The sequence below is a fragment of the Pristiophorus japonicus genome, chromosome 12 (genome assembly GCF_044704955.1).
Source record: "Pristiophorus japonicus isolate sPriJap1 chromosome 12, sPriJap1.hap1, whole genome shotgun sequence".
In the NCBI taxonomy this organism is placed as follows: Eukaryota; Metazoa; Chordata; class Chondrichthyes; family Pristiophoridae; genus Pristiophorus; species Pristiophorus japonicus.
The window spans coordinates 166,063,907-166,073,166 of NC_091988.1; positions in this window are offsets into that span (position 1 = coordinate 166,063,907).

Consider the following 9,260-nt stretch of genomic DNA (forward strand, 5'->3'; position numbering starts at 1 on the left):
AGGAGACACCTCAAATCGCTGGAGAAATGCCACCAATGATGTCTCCGCAATATCCTGCAAATCCCCTGGGAGGACAGACGCACCAATGTTAGTGTTCTTGATCAGGCCAACATCCCCAGCATTGCAGCACTGACCACACTCGACCAGCTCCGTTGGGTGGGACACATTGTTCACATGCCCGACACAAGACTCCCAAAGCAAGCGCTCTACTCGGAACTCCTGCATGGCAAGCGAGCCCAAGGGGGTGGGCAGAGGAAACGTTTCAAGGACACCCTCAAAGCCTCTTTGATGAAGTGCAACATCCCCACCGACACCTGGGAGTCCCTGGCCAAAGACCGCCCTAAGTGAAGAGTTCCGGGAGGGTGCTGAGCACCTCGAGTCTCGTCACTGAGAGCATGCAGAAAACAAGCACAGGCAGCGGAAGGAGGGTGCGGCAAACCAGACTTCCCACCCACCCTTTCCTTCAACGACTGTCTGTCCCACCTGTGACAGAGACTGTAATTCCCGTATTGGACTGTTCAGTCACCTGAGAACTCACTTTTAGAGTGGAAGCAAGTCCCGCCTTGCTTCGGTTACCGCCCACATACAGGGCGATACCAAATTTCTCCCCCTGAAACTTAGCATTGTGTTCTACTGTGTGCAATGACTGAACTGGCACAATGGATGGTTGTGGTGAGAATTTGAAAATTTATGTTTAGTTTTGTAAGAGATCTTGTGCAAGCAGAGGCATGTACACTCTGAGAGAGTGGAAGGTGTTTGTATATTAACTGTTACCATAGTGCCAGCTGTGATCTTCTCAATCACAAGATACTTTGCATCCATACTAACCAACCAATACCCATCAGCTTAGATTTTACTCAATGACACATCATCTGTGCAGTAGATCTCAGCTCTGACAAACAATACATCTCTTAGTAAATACAGCTAATTTTGACGCTACACTATCACAGGAAACTCAGTCCGACATTAGTATGTATTTTGATTTTTATCTTCCATTTCTGAGCCAAATATTTATTTCAAATTTATAGTGACCTGCTGACTAGGAAATGAAATACGTTTTTGTTCCTCACATGTCAGTTGCATCACCTTCAGTGCGCAGTTTTGTGACTAAGGTTGAAACTTATTTGCAAACTCCATCATGTGGAGAAATCGAGCATTACATGAGCTGGAGTGCACTTTGAAAAATAAATCCCAGTCAGTACTACTTGTGGTTACTTGGCTCCCAGTTAAACAATGCCTCGATTTCAAAATTCTCATCCTTGTTTACAAATCACTCCATGGACTTGCCCCTCCCTATCTCTGTAATCTTTTTCAGCCTCACAACTCCACAAGATGTCTACACTCCTCAAATTTTGGCCTCTTGAACATCCCTCATTATAACTGCTTAACCATCGATGGACGTGCCTTCAGCTGCCTGGACCCTAAGCTCTGGAACTCCCTCCCTAAACCTCTATGCCTCTTTACCTCTCTTTCCTCCTTTAAGACGCTCGTTAAAACCTACCTCTTTAAACAAGCTTTTGATCATCTGCCTTAATTTCTTCTGTGGCTCGGCATCAAGTTTATCTGTTTGTCTGTTACACCGTTGTTAAGTGCCTTGGGATGTTTTACTACGTTAAAGGCGCTATATAAATAAAAGTTATTATTATTATTACATAGGATATACAGCACAGAAACAGGCCATTTGGCCCAACCAGTCCATGCCGGCGTTTATGATCCACCCGAGCCTCCTCTCATCCTTCCTCATCTAACTCTTATCAACATAACCCTCTATTCGCTTCTCCCTCATATGCTTGTCTAGCTTCCCCTTAAATGCATCTGTATTATTTGCCTCAACTACTCCCTGTGGTAACGAGTTCCACATTCTCACCACACTCTGGGTAAAGAGGTTTCTTCTGAATTCCCCATTTGATTTCTTGGTCACTATCTTATATTAATGGCTTCTAGTTTTGCTCTTCCCCACAAGTGGAAACACTCTTTCTAAACCTTTCATAATTTTAAAGACCGCTATTGGGTCATCCTTTTCAAGACCAGTACTGATGACCAGAAATCTCCACCACCTAAATAGTGAGAAGATCGCACCACAAACTCCGTTCCCTAGACACGGACTCCATCCTTTTCCCTGGCAACTGCCAGAGGTTGAACCAGACCACTTGCAACTTGGTATCCTATTTGACCAGGAGTTAAGCTTCTAAACACATATCTGCTCCATCACAAAGACCACCTTTGTAACATGACCAAAGTCCTTCCCTGCTGCTGCTGAAACTTTCATCCATGTCTTTGTTACCTCTATATTTGTCTATTCCAATGCTTTCCTGGCCATCCTTCCATCTTCCACCCTACCCTACCCTACATAAACTTGAGCTCATCCAAAACTCTGCTTCTTATATCCTAACGTGCACCAAGTCCTCTTCACCCTGTGCTCACTGACTTACATTGGCCCCCGGTCCAGCAACACCTCTATTTTTAAATTTTCATCCTTGTTTCCACATCCCTCCATGTCCTCACTGTCGTTGTTGAAAAATTGTTTTTTTTGTTTATAAATGGTACTATAATGGATTTGGTGGCAGAGTGGGTTAGACATTTGCCTCTGGGGTTTTCAGTTTGAATCTCGCCTACACTGTAGCTGTTCAAAGTCTCTTCTGCAGGTTGTGAAGATCTAACATGAAATAAACTGAGGCAACCTGGTTCTGAACAGGTGTGAGCCCCTAGCATAAAACTACAGGTTGGACCTCCCTTTTCCGGAACTCCCTAATCCGGGACCACCCCTTGTCTGGAAACATTCCCGGCCATCAGATGGCGCAAGTGCAGAACACATTGAACAAATTGAATAAATCGAAGTCCTTTCTCGCTGCTGACTCCCGCAATCGCTGGCCTGACCCCGCAAACCACCGCTCCCCCGCCATGATCTCTCTACCGCACTCCCAGCCCCAAGCCAGCCAGGCCCGATATCCCCTTGCTCAGTACCTGTATGATCCAATTTAACGTGACCATCCCTCGTCCGGAAAAATCCCTTATCCAGAACAGGCCAGGTCCCGAGGGTTCCGGATAAGGGAGGCTCAACCTGTACTCCTAACTGGGCAACAAACCAGTCGGCTATAGAAAGTGGTGTGAAAATAAAAAGTGTCACATTCATGCAGTAGGGGCACACTTCTGAAATTGGATTTACAGCACTTTGTTGGTGTCGTGTAGAGGGACTTTTATGCTCCATTTACAGTGTTGGCTCAGATGACAAGAGTACAATTGCAGTCAATGTGGTAAAGTAAGCAACCCGATGCTAGTGTCATTGAAGGCAATACGTTCTTTTTTTTTAAAAATTGCCTTAAAGACAGCTGTCACTACGAATTCAAGCCCATTTGAGAAGATTTTATTTTGCTTACCACCCCATGTGTGTTATTTCCCTGATGAGAAGATAAAGGGGTGGAGATCTGTAATGGGTGGTCACTGCCTACAGCTGCTGATTTCCTGCTCCTTCAGTGGTGACCTCCAATGGCAGGTGGTATTACCACTTGAAGTCCACTCACAAAACACAAATGAGGCTGATGTCAAAAAATTCCATATAACTGGTATCCAAATTGCCTTCCTTCAGTCCAGACTTATGGGTCGAGCCCTCACTTCACTATAAAGGTAAAACACCGACACCAAATCCAGAACTAAAAACAAATATTCTCAAATCATTGACAAGACCTTAGTGCCTGTCTTGTGTGCTCGTTTTACTCGCCTTGTGCTCCTTCGAAGTGTTTCCTCAATGGCTACAGCTTGGGAGGTGGAGGACTGCTGTTCTTCCACTGAGGACACTTCAGGTGGCTGTGGTGGGCGACCTTGATGCAGCTCTGGCCCTTCAGGACCCAGCTACAGCATCTCGGCGTGGGCTGGAGTAGTCTGGCCTTGCCGGCTGTGTGGCGCTAACAAGGGCACGAGCGGAGGGGCTAGTGGAGGAGCAGGTGCCTCTCTTATGGAGACAAAACCATTTTCCTGGGACAGCGCCTCAGCTCTCTTAAGGCTCTGCTCAGAGTGCAGGAGTGAAAAGAAAGACTTGCATTTATATAGCACCTTTCACGACCACCGGACGTTCCAAAGCGTTTTACAGCTAATGAAGAACATTTTTTTGAAGTGTAGTAATGTAGTGATGTGACGCTCTTGTAGCCCTGTCACCAGTGTCCTCCAAAGCGTGAATAGCAGCTGCCTGAGCTTCAATGGCAGCAGAGTGAGCTGTCATGGAAGCTGTCAAAACTGTCAACAGAGGCTTCATTATTGTGGGTTCCACTGTGGTGTTGTTGGATCTGACCATGTTGGTCAGAATGGTCGCTATGCTCTGCGCAAAACCGAGACACAATTTAGAGCTGGACTCCTCAATGCTCCACAACATTGTATGCAGGCTCGTTGGCAGGCTGTCCAGTGCACTTGATATTTTCCGATAGATGACCATCAGCCTTCTTCAGTCGGCTGGGCCCTTGAAGTCTGCATGCAAGACCTCTGCGGCAGAAACCGTCTGTGCCCTCACCCTCCATTGGGCTGGCACCTGTGGCATCCTATCTCTCTGCCCTAGCTCCTGTGCACGTGCCCAGTGACTCACCCTGTGTCGATATCCCCTCTAACTTAATCTCGAAAGGATCTGAGCTGGTACTTGCGAGAGTCAGATCAAGTGATGGTGCATCTTCCAGAAGGCTGGTCTCCAGCATCTGGAATGAAAGAGAGGGACAAGGGTTAGCTTATGTTGTGAAGGGAGAATAGAGAGAAATAAGTGAATGTTGATAGTATCTGCAGCTTGTCATGCAGTGTCTGTGGGGCGAGAGTGAAGTCAGAGGATTAGCTATGAAGAAACCCTGTGCGACATCTTCTCTGGCATTGCCAGTCATCACAACCTCCTCTCTTCCTCTGCCCATGATGGTCAGCACACTTTCATTGAGGCGGGGAGAGGGTGTGTAGGCAGGATCTTTCTTTGCACTGTTGACAGAGTGGATGCCTGGAGGGCTTCCTGTCCCCTGGTGGGAGAGTGGCGGGGAGGAGGGGGGTGAAGAGGATCTCCTGCCTCCTCTCCATGGCCTGCACCAGCGCCTTCAAGGCAGCATCAGAGAATATCGAGGCATCCTCCTGCCATTTCTTCAACAGAAGTTCGGTCTTGGTGTCTGCAGGCAGAATGTTGCTGGCTGCCTTTAATTGACGCTCGATATCTGGACCTCGATTGGTATGCAGCCAACGAGCAGTGTGTGTAGTGCTGGCTGCCCGCCATTGTCATTATAATTAGCTGGCAGCGCAAATATTGCAGGTACATGCAGTGCCTGCCTCGTCGCGCCTCCGATCGGATTTCTAGGCCATTAACGTTTACCCTTCACTTAGCTTCTTTTTTTTTTAGCCCAGTAGGAAGTCGTACAGCCCTTCTTACCTGTTCTGAATTGAGGGTCCCCTAAGAGCTAATTTTAGCGGTTTCCTGCTTTCTCCCCATAACCTTTTGTATTCATCTTTAAATAATTATCCAGTGCCTTTTGAAAAGCTGTAATCAATTCAGTATTGAACAGCACTCATGGAAAATCACTCCACATTCCATGACTTTTATTGTACTTTCTCCTTTATTGAGTATTGATGAGGTTATGGCCTCTTAACATTGATTTACCTATCAATGTTAATAATCTATCTAAATTCATCATTTCTATTCCTTTTGTCATTTGGAATACCTCTATCAACCCCCTCCTCCCCATGTTCACCTTTATTCATTATCTAATGCCCATACACATTAACTGATAAGCACACTCAGTACCGAATGTCCATGCCCATTACTTATATACATATGCTCGTTACCTAATGCCCATACACATTACCCAGTGTTCATACTCATTACCTAATGTCCACAGTCATTATTTAATGTCCATACTCATTACTCAATAATTGCCATATTCATCATCTCATTTCCATATTCTTTACCCACTGTCCATGTTCATTATCCAATATCCTAACCCTAACCCATTACCAAACATGCATACAGCACTCTAACTGTGGCCTAACTAATGTTTTGTACAACTTTATCGTGACTTCTTTACTCTTGTACTCTATGCCTCAAGTTATAAAACCCAAAATGCCATTAGCCTTTTTATGGCTTTTTCCACCTGTACTCACAAGAATCAGCTTTCCATCCACGATGCTGCGTTTTCACTTGTATACCACACATGTACAGTTTTGTAACGAGCTTCTTATGGAACATTTTATTGAATACCTTCTGAAAATCTATATATACTACATCTATTTGATCGCCTTCAGAGGTTGGAGATGATTTTCTCAATTTTTGTTCTCCATGATATGGCCTCGGATTTTTTAATTGTTTTTTTTGCCTGTCCCGGGAGGTTACAAGGCTGCTCGTGGGTGAGGGGCATTGGGATCATGATGCTCAATTGCACCATGACTGTATGGGACAGGCTACATGGACCAGCTGGCCGTTCCCTGTCTTTCATCTTCATATGTTGGTACTTGCCTATATCTATCCAATTGATCACTTCTTCAAAATTCTATTAAATGTGACTTGTCTTTTATATGCCTGTAATGGCTCTCCTTGAGTAAATCATGCATTTCTAAATGCTCATTAATTTTATTTTGAATTTTGGATTCAAAAGGAGCAGAGAGTGAATATAATTCTAGCCTAGGTGAGGTTTGAATTCACAACCTCAGCATTTCCTGAGCATGTACTGTTATCTAAGTATGGTGCATGGACTGGTTATACCACTAGTGCTACAGACTAACTTATATCCATACCCTCATACCCATTATCTCATGCTCATTAATTACCTAATGACCATATTCATTGCCTAATGTCTGTGCTCATTACATAATGTATATCTAGTCAAAATCAACAACTTGCATTGACATTTAACATAGAAAAACATCCCAAAGTGCTTTACAGAGCCATAATCAACATAAAAGTATACTGAGGGAAAGAAGGACATATTCGGAAGTGTCACCAAAAGGCCAAAGGAGAGCCTAAAAGGAGGAGAGGGATGTTGAGAGGCAGAGAGGTTTAGAATTCCAGAGCTTGGGGTTTAATCAGCTGAAGGCATGGCCGCAATGGTGATGTGAAAGGAGGAGGGGGATGCAAAGGAGTCCCAAAGAGTTCAGCCAAGGAGGTAATAGTTGTGGGGCCGGGGGAAGTCAAAGAGATAGTTTAGGGAGAACACGAGTAATTTAAACATGAGGATAAGAATTTTAAACTTGAAGTGTTGAGGGACCAGGAACCAATGTGGGTCAGCAAGGACAGGGGTGATGGATGAGCAATAGGATATGGGATAGGATATGCAAGTTTTTGATGAGCTTATAGAATATGGAAGATAATAGCCCAGTCAGGAGAGCTTTGCAATAGTTGAGTCTGGAGGTGACAAAGGCATGGATAAGGTATTCAGCAGTAGATATGGAGATTGGTGCAGAGGCTGGCAATGTTATTGAGGTGGAAATAGGCACTTTCCTTAAAGAAGAGAATATGGGGTCAGTTGCTCAGCTCAAGGTTGAATAGAAGTTGCAGGAGTGATGGACACCGATTTGGGAGGGGACAACACATTCAAGGACTTCTAAGAGGATAGGGAGGTTGGAGATGGGATGGGATTTTACAGGAACAGAGGGGTTGAGGGTAGGTTTTTTGCGAAAGGTGTGGTGATGATGGTTTTGGAAGGGAATCCTCAGTGCCTGAGGAGAGGGAGCTGATGAAGGTTACACACCAGAAATGTTATAACTCACTTTTTGTCTTTACAGGTGCTAACTCACCTTCTATGCCTTACAAGCACGCTCTGTTTTTATTTCAGATTTCTAGCATTTGCAGTTTTTCACTTAGAATTTTCTTCTATTGTCTCTATTGCTAGCAGGAATAAAATCAATCACTAGGTGGCAGCAATGCACTCGTTGATTTTATTTTATCATTCAAGAAACCAAGCATTACAAACAGCTTACATGTTGAAACAGAAAAAAACTGGTAAACAATTAATGGTCCAAATATATTACAAAAATTAAATTGAGAATTTTCAAAAGATTTATAAAGTTATACTTTGGTTTCCATATTGATCTAGTGCTGGTGTATACTCCCAATATGTCATTTACAGTATTGCACTTTGACAACATAATTGCGCTTATTTGTACAGTGATTCAATATGCTTCGGGTCTGAGGCATGTATAGGGTGGGACAGCACAGCAGGAGAGAGAAGCTAAAGGGCTATTTGACCTCCTTCACCACCCCCCACCCCTGCCGCCCATCCCACTCCAACCACCCCCTCACTCTGTATATCATCATCATAGGCGATCCCTCGAACGAGGACGACTTGCTTCCACAAGAGTTCACAGATAGTTCAAAGAAAGACCTGATGCTCCAGTCCTGAACTCCAGTTGAGGGGGTGGAAGATGCCTGTGTGTGGATTTTTTTAATGTGTGATGACTGTTGCACATCAGCCACAACACGGGCTTGACAGAGCTAGGCCTTTATCCAGTGGCAAGGATTAACTCCAAGTTTGCAGATGACACTAAGCTGGGTGGCGGTGTGAGCTGTGAGGAGGATGCTAAGAGACTGCAGGGTGACTTGGGCAGGTTAGGTGAATGGGCAAACGCATGGCAGATGCAGTATAATGTGGATAAATGTGAGGTTATCCACTTTGGTGGCAAAAACAGGAAGACAGAATATTATCTGAATGGTAACAGATTAGAAAAAGGGGAGGTGCAATGAGACCTGGGTGTCACGGTACATCAGTCATTGAAGTTTGGCATGCAGGTACAGCAAGCGGTGAAGAAGGCAAATGACATGTTGGCCTTCATAGCTAGGGGATTTGAGTATAGGAGCAGGGAGGTCTTACTGCAGTTGTACAGGGCCTTGGTGAGGCCACACCTGGAATATTGTGTTCAGTTTTGGTCCCCTAATCTGAGGAAGGACGTTCTTGCTATTGAGGGAGCACAGCGAAGATTCACCAGATTGATTCCCGGGATGGCAGGACTGACAAATGAGGAGAGACTGGATCAACTGGGCTTGTATCCACTGGAGTTTAGAAGGAGAGGGGATCTCATAGAAACATATAAAATTCTGACGGGATTGGACAGGTTAGAGGCAGGAAGAATGTTCCCGTTGCTGGGGAGTTCCAGAACCAGGGGTCACAGTCTAAGAATAAGGGGTAAGCCATTTAGGACCGAGATGAGGAGAAACTTCTTCACGCAGAGAATGGTTAACCTGTGGAATTCTCTACCGCAGAAAGTTGTTGAAGCCAATTTGTTAGATATATTCAAAAGGGAGTTAGATCTGGCCCTTA